Source organism: Artibeus jamaicensis, unplaced genomic scaffold, assembly GCF_021234435.1.
Source record: "Artibeus jamaicensis isolate MK-2021 breed Jamaican fruit bat unplaced genomic scaffold, CSHL_Jam_final scaffold_474, whole genome shotgun sequence".
Taxonomy (NCBI): Eukaryota; Metazoa; Chordata; class Mammalia; order Chiroptera; family Phyllostomidae; genus Artibeus; species Artibeus jamaicensis.
The window spans coordinates 38,369,088-38,385,493 of NW_026522046.1; the positions used below are offsets into that span (position 1 = coordinate 38,369,088).

At 38.1% G+C, this 16,406-nt stretch overlaps 1 pseudogene; it reads right to left on the reverse strand.

Moving 5' to 3' along the window:
• The window catches only part of LOC128626262 (39S ribosomal protein L48, mitochondrial-like), a 34,079-nt pseudogene extending 18,108 nt beyond the window's left edge, over positions 1 to 15,971 (reverse strand).
• Between the last annotated feature and the right edge of the window lie 435 nt (positions 15,972 to 16,406).

Below are 16,406 nucleotides of genomic sequence, written 5' to 3' on the forward strand. Positions count from 1 at the left end.
CATATATGTATATATACATATATACCATTTTATTTATGTTTCCTTGAAAAACATATTGTAGATATATAAGTAATTTTAATATAAGAGCATAAAGAACTTCACTGTTTTATGTTTTAAAATACTGAAAATAAACAATACATCTGTAGCTGTGTTAGATAAGTCTAAATTAAAGATTTTAGTAACTCTAGTTTTTTATGAATCTATAAAGAATGATTACCTTTTCCCATATTTAATTTATTTGCAATCTCATTTTTAACCTGCTTGCCTTTCACTGATTTCTTATAAAGAATGTTTTCCTAGACATGTGCTATATGAGCCACAGAACATCCATTCTCCCTTCAGATAGAGACACCTGGATTTACCTCTTAGAGCTGGCGATTTCCTAGAGCTGATTGCTGCCCAAGGTTCGGTGTGGCTAGTTACTCAGTCCTGGACAGCCAATGGATTGCACCTGCCTCACCTCAGCCAGGCAGATAAAAAGCAATGAGGAGGATCTCACAGGTTCTGAATACAGACACATACTGAGGCCAACACTTGCGGTAACCATCTTCAAGTGAATACTTTCACTAAGCTAATGTTATTTATTGTTGGCATTTTTTGTTCAGAAATGACAGCCATCTCTGGACATTAGAGCCACAGGCCCTCACCAGACCAAGAATCCTTAATTTTGGACATTGCAGCCTAAGAACTGGGAGGCATACATTTCTCTTGTTTATAAGCCACCCAGTCTGTTCTCCTTTTTAGCAGCAGCCTTAACTAAAAGAAGACCTCCTAAATATTCCGGTATAGTATACCTCAACTAGAAAAAAAAATGGGTCCCAACACACCTCAGGAAGTGGTCCCACAGCAACCCCACGCTCTGCCCAAACTACAGAGTGAATTTTTATGAAAACAAATGTAGATAGGGTTTTATTTTTGTTTTATTGAGATAGAGTAGAATCTAGTGCTTAGACATCCTACAAAGTCTTTAAGAAAATTTACCAGAAAATGGTCATCACCTTCGACTACAGGGGGCTAGAACTGCTCAAGTTACAAGTAGGCCTTTGGGCCCTCACATTTTTTAAAGAAGAAAACAGGATGATAAAACTGTTCAGCTGCCCTCACGGGCTGTTTTTTATGGAAAAGGAAGAAAGCTCAGTGGCCAGCCCAAAGCCCAGAATGGTTAGTTAAAATTTATGGAATTGCATGAACTAGGGAGCTATTTCCAAGAAACAGGAGATAATGATGAAATGTGGAGTCATTCCCAGGAAACAGAGCCAGTCCTTAATCAAGGAACATTCTCTGTGCCTGGACTGAGTAGGTGTGACAACATTTACCTGCCTAGATTTCTAAGTGCTAGTGATTATGTGCTTCCCATTCTTTACCCTTTTTAATGAGAGTCTTTATTGTGATTATCTTGTCCTTGCAATTCCATTGCATGTTGAGTATTCATATAATTTGTTGTTTTGGATTAGCAAGAGTTGCATCTAAGGGATCCATATCTGGACCTGAAGTGAATCATGAGATACTAGACTCCGAGTCCAGTGATGTAACTACATGATATTTTTGAAGGCCTTAGGTTGGGGGTAAGCATATGTGACAATGAAGTGGTATGTGAGTATTCATGGCCAGAGAGTAGGCTGTATGCTGTGAAAATGGCTAATCACTCCCTCCCCTGTATTCTTGTCCTTGCAGATGTGATATTGCTGATCATCGCAACAAGAGGTATAGTTTATCTCCCCAGTTCTATGATCGAGTTTGCCCATGTGGCTTGTTTTGGTTAATGGGATCTTATAAAACATTATGCTAAGTGAAATAAATCAGTCATGAAAAGCTAAGAACCATAAGATTTCACTCATATGTGGCACATAAAACTGAAACTCAAGGACACAGACAGTAACGTGGTGTCGGATTGCCAGAGGGAAAAAGGTGGGAGGGTGGGAAGTGGAGGAGGACATAGTATACGGTGGTGGAAGGTGGTTTGACTTTAGGTGGCAGGCACACAGTACCATGTACAGATCTAGTATCATGGATGTGTACCCTCAAAACCTGTATCATCTCTCTAACCAATGGCACCTGAATAAATGTAATTAAAAAGAATGTGTAAAATGCAATGCAAGTAGAGTCTTGTGGTGCACTCATATATCATGTCCGTCTTCTTGTTGCTTGGGAACTAACTCATCTATCATGTAAGAAAGCCTCTGAAACCCAAAGCACGCTGCTGCAGTCCTACACGCCAGCCGTCAGTGCCCAGACTGACTGCTTACTGGACACAAATAAATGAGTCTAGTTCAGGTCAACAGATCTGGAAAAATTTTTAAAAATAACCATAACTGTTCCAGATCTTTACCTAAATGAACGGCTTTTGTTTAAATCCGATAATTCTAGATTGCAGCCTAGCTAAGTAATGAACCGTGTAATAACACTGATGTTACTTCTTTTTTACATGAATTGTCCAAAACTTAATGAGATTAATTCTGAGAGTCATGTTTAAGTGTTTATTTCCTGCCTAGAATCATGGCAACATAAGATTTGTTTTTATTCCCATCTCAACAACAAAACTTTGTCATCCATCTATGGACAAAGTGCCTATGGAACCAGTATCATTGGTCAAGGGAGCCAAGTATTGCCCAGCAGTGAGACACAGGCGGGCCTTGGTTCCATCTGTGGACCCTGTAGACGTTCATGAACCAGCTCCGGCACCTCTTGGCCGTCCGTGGTCCAGGAGTCCCTGGAGAGCACTGAGTCAGGCGGGAGAGCCTTTCTGGAAGCTCAGGTTTCTAGAAGAGAAATCCAGCACCTGTTATAACAAAAATTTGTAAGTTTGGACTAATTGGAATGGGTAATAGAAACAGTTTGACTTTACCCCTGTCATCTGTCCCCCAAAATGCCACAGCTTAGGTCTAAAAAAAAAGATGATTTTAGGTCCTGGATTACCCCCATGGGAGAAAAGGAAAATGTGTCCATGAGCATTCAAGTTCCCCAGTGGTGTGGGTGGTTGCCAAAGGGGGTAATTCTTCTCTCCTTCCATCCAGAGCACTAAATCAGGAGCTACATGTCCTGGTGGAGTAAAAGGGGAGAGAAAGAGTCAAGGGGAGAATGGCAGATAGGACTCTCACAGGGCATTAAAGAGACGCAGGTCCAAGTTATATAGTGCAGTCCATTAAAAATCTCACTCAAGAGCCCCCAGAAACACCCCGCCTGCAGATCCCCCCAGCTGAACCACTCCCAGCACACCACGTGCTTTAACCACAAACACCCACCCTGTGGCCGCTCCGTGTGTGCCAGGCAGCTAGTGAGCACACAGAGAAAACCAGTAGCATCTACAGGAGAGAAAGAGACCCCAGATTTGAGTTGTAGCAAATGCTGGGAATACAAAACAGAGGCTGCCAGCACTTGGACTCGGCAGTGGCAGGATTCAGAATAAGAATAAAAGCTGAAGAATTCTGCCATGGGAGGAGCAAGAAGGATGATGGAGCAGGAGTATCCCAGGTGGTCTGAGAAAACCTCAAAGCCTCAGAACCTCTAGTGGTGGCAGCGGATGGAAGAAATTTCTCCCTTGCAGGCAAATTTCTCCCTTAGTAAAGATGGCAGTACAAAACTCCAAGGAACGTGACAATCAAGAAAACATGACATCACCAAAGGACCGCAATAATCTTCCAGTAACCAAATAGAAAATTCCATTTTTTCTTTGTAAAAAAGTGTGTGCCTAAAATGCATGAAACATAAATAATCAGATACTCAAAATTTTTATACAATAGAAGCTTTTTTAATTTAAAGATATTTACAAGAATTAAAAAACAATTCAGAGAACAAGTTTGTCCCTTTATATCTAAAATCATGTTTAACTATATATGAAATTAACTATACATAAAATTTAACTATATATGAAATAATGTTTAAGTATATATGAAAACTATACATAATTTTATATGTTAACTATATATGAAATTAGCGCCTTTAGATCTAAGATAATGTTTAACTATATATGAAATTCTAAAAGAAAAGTATGTTTTCTTTCACAATCATAATCATAATGGATTCTGTAGTAAAAGCTGTGTCACCATCTTCTTCATTTCCTTAAAATGTTCTTTTGAAAACAACAACCATTATAGGGTTTGGGAATTTTCAGAGATACTAACGTGTCTCCAGTATTCGGTAATTCTCAACAAAGTACCGACATGAGGAAATTTAACTGACATGTGGTCGATTCTTGGATATGCAATCGTTACGAAGCTGGAAAATCTGCCGTCACCTCGCCTGCCACATCCTGTCGGAGCCAGAGACACGTTACAAATCACTGAATGAAGTTGGAACTCTTTCCAGACACCAGAACAGGGAACTCTCGAAAATCTGCACCGCGTCCCAGGAGTCTCCACTGCTCTGGTCACCACTCTACTAAAGGGACATTTGGTTTTAGGGATAAAGACCACTTCAATTTTAAGTAACTGCAGCCCATGTTGAGGAGAAGTCAGTGTATCTGCAATGTTGAGTGAGAACTTGCTCTTTTCAAACATACGTTTTCAAATTCCATCATTTTAACAAGGACATTTAGTGAAAGGTTTCCTCCTACCCTGACCGGGTTTCCAGTTTCTCGTGTGAGCTTTCAGAACATCTATCTGTGGATGGGAAGTGAATTCGAATGTGCAGTCTCGCGTTCCCCAGACCTGACGCAAACCGCTGCGTGTACACACTTGTCCCGACCTTGTTTTGTTGTCTCCATTCACCAATTAATGTATCTAATGTATCCTTCACCTTTGATGAGTAAATATTTTGTCCCTTTTTATTGATAAATGAGCCCCATTTAATCCTGTGTAAAAGATAATCTTATTTAATGATTTAAATAAATAACTGCATCATATTTATCTACTCAGATGACGTTCCAGGTATAAAATTTATTAAACAGTTCCTCTCAATGAACACTTGCTCTCTAACTCTTTACCACAAAAAAAAGAACAAAACAAAATACAACGGCAACAATGAATAGAGATTATATTCATTGTAGAACACAGGTGTGAGGACATTTCTGTAAGATAAACGGCAAAAACTTGCATCTCTTTCCCACAGACCACAAGCATCTTTACTTTTAGTAATTACCCCCCAGGGGCCCTCAACTCAGTTTGCACTAAGTAGCACTATTCCAATCTAGCTAAGCACCCATTTCCCAGCAACGAAGGTGTCATCAATCTTTTTGATATTTTCCAAACAAAAAAAAATGGTAAATACTGATAGCATTAATTTTCTTTTCTTCCATGTTAATCAGTACACTTTATATTAATCCTATTTAAAGTATCCGGCAGCTGAGGTGGGCCTTGGGGAAGACAGGAAGGAAGGAAGGGAGAAGGTAGGGAAGAAAAAAAAGGAGGGACAAAGAAAAGGGAAGAAGAGAGGAAGGAGAGAGAGGGAGAGAGGGAAGGAGGAAAGCAACAATGACCGAGGTTCCGCTGAGGCCGAACATGTGTACATTCAAGAAGCAGTGAGTATTTAGAAGACTGGTGTCAGGCAGTGGAATTTAAAACCAACACGGTAGATAAACACTACTGAAGTTTTCAAAGCAGAGATCTTCCATGATAAGATTAGTATTTAAGAACTGGTAAAAGAAGGTGGTATACATAGTAAAAGGGTCCTGGAATCAGAGAGGTAGATCAGATGCCATTTACGATCATTTTGTTGCAGGGTGATATGTTTGACACGAGCCGAGAAAGCCAGCAGCTCATAATAGAACTTGGATGATGGAACACAGGAAATGAATGAATGAATGACGACTTTAAGGATTTTAGTCATTTTATTTTAATTCTGGAAAACGCTGTTTTTATGGAAGGAAATGGAACAAGTGGTACAATTGACCAAAGGATGTTTTTTCCACTCTTTCAGTATAATTGACACAAATAGCTTGTGGTTTGAAATATTCAATATCACCAGCCAAGGGAATGGCTGAGTGTATTAAGAGATAAAATCAGAAAAACCCTTAGGGGTTTTAATGCCCTCCACCCCGATAATCTCCATCAGCAACTTTCTCCCACAACTATCCAACCTAAACAAATAATCCACGTCGAGCAATGAAGTCTTTATACATTTCAGCTTCTCCATAACCTGATCAGCCCTTCCTGTGAGCAAATCACTGACTCTGAGTCCGTGGTACAGGATTCTAGAGACCTCATTGATCTGACTCTTTGTAGACGTGATCATCATGTCCATACCTACACATCATCTTTTCCAATCATTGGTTAATGTGTAACATACATTGGCTCTCTATGAGAGCAGAGATGTTTTCTTCCTTTCTTGTGCATTGTGGTTTTTTCGGTACCTTAATTAATGCTGGGTACCTTAAAGAGAAGATACATATTAAATTTAAGTATTTAAACATTTCAATATCCAATAAATATCTGTGAATTGGATCTCTGTGGGTTGGTGACTAATTGCACAGCAGGACACAGTGTCCAGAGCTGGTATAAACTAAAGAATTCCATCCTTCCCTGGAAAGGATACTGGCTCTATTTTTCTTAGTGCCCCAGCATCAGCCAAGGGGTCTCATGGGTGAGTCTTTTGATCCTGCAGACTGAGTCCTCTGAGTATGTTTTTTATGTTTTTGTTTGTCTGATGTGTTGTGTTTCTTTTTTCCACATTGTAAGATTTCAGTATTGTGATTTTCCTGGGTTGAATGTTAGCAATCCAGTGGTTTGAGTGTAATTTTGTTTTTCTCTCACAGTTTCAAAGCCCACCCAAGTGCGCTGCAATCCATCAAGGCAGGAAACCCTGCACTTTGTGCACCAGAGGATTTGGAGTTGTTTTAGCTGGTGCTGAATCCAAGCTGATTTGTCTTCACAGTCTCAGGCTTAACTGTTTAAGTCTACAGCACGCCACACTTCTCTTTATGGATTCGCAGCCCTTCATGGCCTGGCTCTAATTTTAACTTGGAGTTAGTACTTTCTCATTTGGGATTAATGAAAAAGAAAAAATGTTTGTCAAAAAACTGCCAAGAATCCTAAATTTAATGGACGACTTCGACAGAAAAAGTTAATTTTCCCAGGCTTTGTGAACTCTGAATTTTCATTCATGGATATTAGACACGATATTTCCTCCAGAGTTATCGTTCTTACATCTCTTCTTTTGGCGAGACTTCACCTTGCAGTGACTTTCCTCCATGTAGGCGGAAAGGTTAAAGCAATAGGAACTTGCGGTTGCTGACCTTCCTTGCAGCCTGGTTGCTGCAGGCACTCCCGTTGATGTGGCGGCCTCACGCGCTCCCCAGGGCTTACAGGAAAACTCCATTCTGTTCCGGACTGCTGTGAGCCAGCGGCTGTGAACTTGTGGCCCAACCACAGGGAATCGGGAATTTCTGAGCCAGAGCCCAGAGTCGGCAGAGCCTCACCGAGTGACCTCAAGCAAGTTACTCCACATTTGCATGTTCCTCATTTCCAGCAATAAAATGAAAAAAAAATTATTCATTCAAGTTAAACAGTCTGTAAATTGTTTCTACTATACTTTGGGTTAGGATTCGTACTTATTTATTTGCTTTGTTTTTTAATAACAATTCTAGAAGCAGAATGGAATTACGATTATGTAAAACTGTAATAATTTTAAATGAACTAAATTAAGTCTCATACATATAGAAATCCACATGTATAATCTTTTTTTCAGCTACATTGTAACACATGAAATACTTCCCTGAGAATTATAAGGTGATTTCAATGAGGACAGGGTTGTTTAGCTGGGCGTTTCTTCTTACTGTATCCCCACAATGGAGAGCAGTGCCTATCACGTAATAGATGCTCAATAAATCTGTGCAGAATAAATAAGTGAACAAATGAATGAGGGAAAATTAAATAACAGTTCAAAAATTATGGAGTGTTCAATTTTACTATATATGAGTTTTTAAGTTAAGCAAGAATTGCACTCATCAGAAAACATTTGTGGAAATTATCAATATGTGATATTATATTTCTCATTTACTCCTTGGCATACAATTCAAAGCTGTCTTGTCATAATCTAGGGAGTCTACAAATTTTAAATTACAAGATTCCTGCTCTGTAGATTTGCATATTCTAAAAAATCATAAAGTGTTTATTAATACCATTTTAATAGCATGCATTGATTCAGAGACAATTTGTTACAAGAGAAGGAAAAGTTATTGGGTAAAATGCATAAAGAAATTGTTATTTATTGGTAATAGATATTTTTCGAATTTGAAAAGAATGGAAAATTTTTATGCAAGGAAAAGAGTAAAATTAGGTACTGACAAAATGCCAAAAACACTTTTCTAAAATCATTGCATTTGGTAAGAAAAAAATTTTTTGTTGTTATTATTTATAAATGTTGCCTGGACATGGACTTCTGGAAAAATTTTTTTAAATTAATTCCGGTGGTATCAGAGAGTTTCTTAGAGTGAATAGCGAGACTAATTAGAAGGAAAAAAGCTGAAAGAGGTCTACAAGCATATGAAAAATAAATATGTATTTTCAGCTTTTATTTTAATAGAACATTTGAATAAGAATCAAAGAACAAGCAACCTGTTAGAACAGTGCAGTTTGGGTCGAAGTAAGAAGGGAATTGCTTATCCTTTCACTTTATTTATTTATTTTTTAAATTTTACTTAGTTATTTTTCAAGTACAGTTTTTTGTCTATTTCTCCCATCCCAGCCTCCCCTGCCCCTTGCTCCCCACCTCCCTCCCATTTCCACCCCCCTTAAGGTTCTCATCCCTGTGTCCTTCCTATTTGTTCCTCTAACTCCCTCCCATTTTTTCCCTTAAATTCCCTCCCCTCTCCCCTCTGGTCGCTGTCCCCTTGTTCTCTATTTCCGTGTCTTTGTTTTTATTTTGCTTGCTTGTTTGTTTTGTTGTTTAGCTTCCTGTTAAAGGTGAGATCATATGGTATTTGTCCTTCAATGCCTGGCTTATTTCACTCAACATAATGCTTTCCAGTTCCATCCATGTTGTTGCAAAGGGCAGGAGCTCCTTCCTTCTCTCTGCTGCATAGAATTCCATTGTGTAAATGTACCACAATTTTTTGATCCATTCATTTACTGACGGGCACCTTGGTTGCTTCCAACTCTTGGCTATTGTAAATTGTGCTGCTATGAACATTGTGGTGCATAGGTTTTTTGAAGTTGATGTTTTAGGGTTCTTAGGATATAATCCTTGCAGTGGAATTGCTGCTATGTTCTTTAACACAGTTTGAATGCACTGGCAGAAAGCTTTCAATGGTGCCACAGCTCTGACACTTCTAGTCTCCAGTTCATCTTTCAATAATGGGGAAGGATCTTTTGAAATAGTGACTCCTTGTATCCATTTTCCAAAGCAACTGTAGCAAATTACCACAAACTTACCACTTTAAATGCCAATGTATCATTCATTAATTTATAGAAGTTTGGTAATAATATTACACAACATGACATTAGTTTCAGGGGTTCAACTTTACTGGATACCTGTGTAAGTGCAAAGTGATCATCACAGTCAGTCTAGTGACCCTCCATCCCCGTATAACTGAATACGTTCCCCGTTTTGCTCACCTCCCAACTCACTCTCCCTGTGATAAGCACAAATCTGTTCTCTCTTTCTGTGAGTCTTGTTTTGCTTGTTCATTTATTTTTTTAGGTTCAACATACATTTGAATACACACACCCCCACATTGTTTATCCATCATTTACTGGTGGACAAAGCTTGTTTCCACATTTTGGCTATTGTAAATAACACTGCAATGAGCACGAGAGTGCAGATAGCTCTTTTAATTAGTATGTTTGCTTTCTTTGTTTTCAGTTTCACCCAAATCTGATGGTTGTATTTTAATTTTTTAAGGAACCTCCATACCGTTTTCCATGATGGCTGCACAAATTCCCATTCCCACTCACAAAGAGTGTATGAGAGCCCCCGTCACCACACCTTCTCCAAATGTTATTTCTTGTCTTTTCAACAACAGCCATCCTGAGAGGGATGAGGTAATAGCTCATTGTGGTTTTGATTTGCATTTCCATGATGATTAATAAAGTTGAGCACCTTTTCACGTGCTATTTTCTACCCAATGAATTCTTCAATCACCCCTGTAGGACTGAGAGTCATTCTCCCATGTGACCACATTGCACCTGACATGATCTTTGTTCCATTACCCTCTTATCAGCTGCTCACACTGGGCAGAAGCCGACGTCTTTATGTTGATGTATCATTGAATCCCTGGCCCAGTCTGAGATGTCCCCTAGTGTTTTAAACATTGCTATATGTTTTTTTCATATAAGTTACCAACTACATACTGTTATGGTTTTTTTCCATAAAATACTCTGTAGTGGCTAAATTTCAAGGCGAAATTGATGTGAGAGCAATTTCCAAGAAGGTTCTCTCTCCTTTGATTTTTTTAACTGTTCACAAGCACTAATATGAAAACAGTTACAGAGGCCCTGGGAAAAAACAGGCTTACACTTTTCCATTGCTCATCGCCCCGTGGAAGCTCCAGCAGACAGTTACCCTCTAAGTCACAGGCATGAGTTTTCTGTGGTCACTGCTGGAGCATTCATTTTCTGGAGTCTTCTGTAGTTTTTATGACTTCTGCATACATTTTGATTGATGTGTAGGAAATGGAGGTGTCTTCAGTGATATTCTTCTCCTATTTAGTAGGTATGAGATATGTCCCTAGGAGGTTGGAAACTCCTTTTGAGTTGTAAAGAAGAGACACGGGGATTTTGGCTCCCTGGAATCCACTTCCAAAGCCTGAGAGAGTAGAGTGAAGGTTGTAACTGTGGGCTACAATACAGTTCGTGTTAGGGTGCATGAGATAGTGTGGTGAACTTGATTTTCTGTTTCTGAATTTAAAACAACTTTTCAAAATTCTTTGAAGTACCCAGAGATTTTTTTCCTTCTAAGTGATGAATCCACAAAGGTAAGGGAGTCATTTAGCCAAATCTACAATTTTTCACTTGTATAAACTTTTGATGGCCTCTACTGAGGGATTTGAGTTTCCAAATTTTTGGACTCTCTGTCCAGATGTTATATTATGAAAATTTATCTTTCTCTAACAAGTGTTTCTATAAAACTAAATGGCAGTTGCAGCATTGAAAAACATTACTATCTTTTTCATATTCCAATGGTACAACTAGGGATATCTGTATTGCCTCCAAATTGCAATTATCTTCTAAAATAAATCTCAACTTTAGATGTATTTGCTTAAGGGTGTGATGGAGCTGATATTCTTCCTTTTTTGGTAAAGATCACTTGAACAGTATGATTTGTTTAACCTCAAAGGAAGTACATTCTAACTGTTGCTTAATATCTGGCAGACATTTAAGAAAAAGGAAGAAATATTTAATATTTTTTCATCATTTTCCATCCAAATAATAATATCAAAATAACCAGACACTGGTTATGAAAATAAAGAAATTGTAGCAGCAGTCAATTAGTTCCCAGAAAGCCTTACAGTTTCATACAATTTTTCACAATAACAATGCATTGGAAAATCTCCTGATGGAAACACAAGACAGGCAAATAGGTCAAATCAACTAAAACTCTCCTCCTACTTCCAAGAAAGTATATAATCTGAAACAGCATTCGCAGAACAAGGACAACAATAGCAACAAAAATCAATATCTATTCAACACACAACAATCACTGTGATATAGGGACATTATTACATTCATATTTACATCAGGAAATGGTCAAATGCCCAAATTATTTCAGCATTCAATGTCTGTCTGGTCTGAGGGTGACTATAATAGGGAACATTCAGAGTGTTATCCAGATCATTTCCGGAACTGATCTACGGTTTCTACATGGTCATACCCAGGAAACGGACACTTCTTTGGCAGTACACCCTCCTCCTAACCCTGTATATGGAGATGAGTAGAGAAAGGGAAATTCTAGGATTGAGAAATTCAGAGTTATTACACATTCTTCCCTACTTAGAACAACTTTGAAGTTTTATGTAAGTAATTTATAAAGTTAAATAGTACATGTCCTGCCTCCAAAATACTCTGTGAATATGTTACATTAATTTTGTGACTAGATCTGTGTTTTTCCATAGTTGTTTTTCTAGCCTCCAACACTGAGATACAATCCTAAGTCTCACATGTTTAGCGATATAATAACTTTTAAAAGAGCTGTTCGTGCCCTGGTCCTGTGGCTTGATTGGTCTGACCATCATCCCATGTGGATTGTATTACCAGCCAGGGCACATGTCTAGGTGGGTTTATTCCCTGGTGGGGCAGCCAATTGATCTTTCTTTCTCACATAAATGTCTCTCTCTCTCTCTCCCTCTCTCTCTCAAATCAACAAACATATCCTTGGGCAAGGATTTAAAAAATTAAAAGACCTTTTCATGAGTGCTATCCCTTTCATTACATCACACCTAATATTTTGGATCTCAGTTCTTGGTAAAGCCTTTTACTAATTTAGTGTGAATGGAATACCTGCTTTAAGGTCCTGCTAAAATGAATCCAAGTTAACTCCTTTTCTTTCCTATCTTTTCATTCTTATTTAAGACAAATACGTCATCCATCCTCTACTGAGATCTTGACTAAGACAATACTGGTACAACAGTAAAATTATACTATATACAATGATTTGCATAAAGAGTCTTTTCATATAAATAATAATGCAAATATCTGTTTTTATGAAAATATTTTCTAAACTAGTTTTAATTTTTCTAAAGTACTCTTTATTCAAACAAATGTCAAAAGCAAATGAAAGACAAATGCCCCAAGCCTTACTTTTATGTACTCAGTTTTTTGTATTATCAGATTATGTGGACAAAAGATCCACTAATTTGAATAGATATAACATGAGTTATCACCCTGACTGGTGTGGCTAGGTTGTGTGTTGTCCCATAAAGCAAAAGGTTGCTGGTTTGATTCCCAGTCAGGACACCTGCCTGGGTTGCAGGTTTGGTCTCCAGTTGGGGTTTTTATGAGAGGCAATTAATTGATGTTTCTCTTTCACATCAATGTTTCTCTTCCTCTTTCCCCCTCTTTTTCCCTCTCTATAAAAATAAATAAATACAATCGTGAAACATGAGTTATCAAAGAGCATCTCCATTGGAAGCACCTGTCAGAATGAAGCTTCCACCATCATGGGCCCTTGACTGATGAAGAGTCCTTCTATTGAGGGTATGTAAGAATAGACTTTGCTTTGTTAACTTATTGCAGTTGAGCAACATTTTTGTTACTTCAGCTTTATCATACCTTCCATCACCACCAAATGTCCAACTATTCTTTTCTCTTTCTCTCCAGCTCAATATCCGTTTGGCCATGAAACTGTTACAGGTGCTACCTGTTCTGTGATCACCTATATTCTACAGATGCATCACAAGCATCCAGTTACCCACATTATTTCTGGATTCTACACAAAGAGAAGAGGAGATGTACTTCTTCCAAACACTCTGCCACTTGGACAGCCAAAGAACTCTGCTCATTTTGAAATTTCATGGTATCTCTCTTTAACAACTTGGCTAGATCTCTGGTCTTTGTCCTCGTTTTGTATACTGCTGGGATTTTTACTCCCTATATACAGGAAACTAAGTTCCAAATTAAGAGACTAGGTAGGGAAAATATGTTATATAATCTTTTATACTCTCCTACCTATTTCTTGTCCTACATTAATACAGCAACAACCAATTACTCTTTTTCTTTATAAAACAAATGCTGTCATGCTAACTGATGAATGAAAACAGTGGGTGGGAATCGGAGGCAGAAAACAAGTTGTTCATCATAGATTCTGAGCCATGCCTCACTCACCCAGCAATGCCCTGATCGATCAACAAAACAGATAATCCAGGGCCAAGTGTCTCACTTCTTCTTCCTGTCATGCCAGAGACTTTATAGGACTTTAAAATCCAACAAACTATACAAGCTTTTAATCTAGATGAGGAATATCTCTTTGTAGATTGGAACTTTTATTTGGATCCATCAATCCTTTACTGTCAGATAAGATTACAATATTTTGCCTTTATTTACAATGTTAATGCATTTTGGGGGGTATTGGAACCTGCCCCCACGTGAAGTTCTAATATTCACCATATGCATTAAAAATGAAATTCTCGCCCTGGCTGGTGTAGCTCAATGGAATGAGCGCGGGCCTGGGAACCAAGCAACCAAGGTTCGATTCCCAGTCAGGGCACATGCCTGGGTTGCAGGCCAGTTCTCTTCCTCTCTCCTTCCTTTCCCCTCTAAAGATAAATAAATAAAATCTTTAAAAAAATGAAATTCTCAGAATGAAATAGAAATTTTAACTCTCTGTCAATTACAGGCTTATAGTTTGAAATTTGGCCCTGGCTATTGTAGCTCAGTGGATTGAGTGCTGGCCTGTGAACCAAAGGGTCACTGGTTTGGTTCCCAGTCTGGGCACACGCCTGGGTTGTGGGCCAAGTCCCCAGTTTGGGGCGTGTGAGAGACAACCACAAATTGATGTTTCTCTCTCTCTTTTTGCTTCCCTTCCCCTCTCTCTAAAAATAAATAAATAAAATCTTTTTCAAAAAAAGAACAATAATAAAATTTTATCAAATTTGTTTTCACAGCATAGAATATTTTATTCACTAATAAAAACAAAGGCCTAGTGAAATCCTGTGATTTGAGTATTTTTATTTCAAAAGCAATGATATAACCCATAGATTAGTCAACATGTAATGCAATGTAGTGATATAAATCTTTAAAATCCAAGGGGCTCTCATCGAATTTGCCAAGCAATTTAAAATCTATTGCTCATATCTTTTTTCTTAGGTGAAACATTGTAATATGTCTTTACATAGTAGGTGTATGTGTGTTTATGATAGTGTATACGAAACTTTCATAGAAGACAGTAATAGACCTGGGTAAAGAAATGTACTTTTTCTTTATAGTAATCAGCAACTTCCTATTGAAAGGATCTACACTGCTAATATTTAAACATAGAAACTATTGGAAGTCAGGGCCCTCGGTAACATACTTTTGGAACATAGTTACGTATGGGTAGTATTATCTAAATATTTGATAAATAAAAAATGTAGTAAGTATACAAAATACACTTTATTTGATGGTAAATAAATTCTTGACAAGTAAAAGAATCAGCTACAATTGATTGGCTATTCTTTGTAGCTTAGTTTAAATTATAAAATGCTTAAACTAGGCAGAGAGAAAATTCTCATGAATTTTCTAAGTTTATTCTTATTTGAGAGTGGATATTTTTGCTGCTGGAACAAGGAAGACTCAGAGTATTCATGTGCTTAAACAATGTTTTAATTCTCACAAATTTAGTCCTAATTTTTGGCCCCAACATTTGTATTTGCCACTTAAATCTTGTCTTGTAGAGGCTTTTCCCTTACCACTATCCCCTTAGAGGTAGAAAGCTTTAACGTTGCCAAATGGTCTTCCCTTTATTTGTTTAACTGAGTGTTCGTGAATTTTGTGGCATTGCACACCTGCAAGTTAATGATCGTCTGGTGAAACACTTCAGATGGAAAGGAATTTCATTTTCGACAACCATTTCAATGGTCTGGTTCTCTTTCTCTCCTCCAAGGTACACATGCTGAGCTTAAAATTGTAACTGTAAATATATTTAAGGGAAATTGTAGCAGACTTTACTTTTTATCCCTAATGTCTCGCACTGGAGTGGTAAGCCAAAGACCAGAATGGGACTGGGGGAAAGCCTGATACATGTGAACACATGAACCTTGTACTACATAGCCATGTTGGCCATTATTGGTCAAGACCATTGACAGATGCATGAGGGTAAAAGTATTTCCAGGGGCCAATTTCTCAATTAGCCATATTCAATAATCATGTTCTGGGTACTACTCTAGCAACCAGCAAGTTTTCCTTAAAAAAGTTAATTCTTTAGTGATTTTTAGACTTGTTTTATTTTTAATTAAACCACCACAGTACCAACGAAGCACCAACAACACTACCAATATCTACCCATAACCACCACACAGTCACCAAACTCACCAATGCCACAATCACCACCACCACTACCATCACCCCAAAAGTAGAAGCAGCGCCATACCACGGTCTTACTCCTATCACCACCACCAGTGCTACCATGTTCACCACCACTAGGAACAAGGATGAGAAAACAACTTGACATATTTCCTCACGAATGGCAAATATTTTGTGAGAATCTCATCCCCCCCCCTTTTCTGCCCTACCACCTCCAAACGTGACGAATGTAGTCTTTGTTTCATTAGGCCATTAAAATTTCAATTAATACTGTAAGATGCAAGGAGAGCCATTGAGAAACATTCACTGATGTATTAAACAGAACTGCTTTTCACTACTACTGGTCTGATTTTTATAGGGAAACTACATTTACTCTGTAGGAGACCAGTAGGTTTAACTGGCAGCCATGAAAACTGCACTCAGCCTAACTTTTAAGCACAGAAATAAACATTACACATATCCACATATTTCAGGTGGTAAGGTAAGAATGTGATTTATGTTTAATAATAAAAAGTACTCAGGTTTTGTATGAGGACCTTA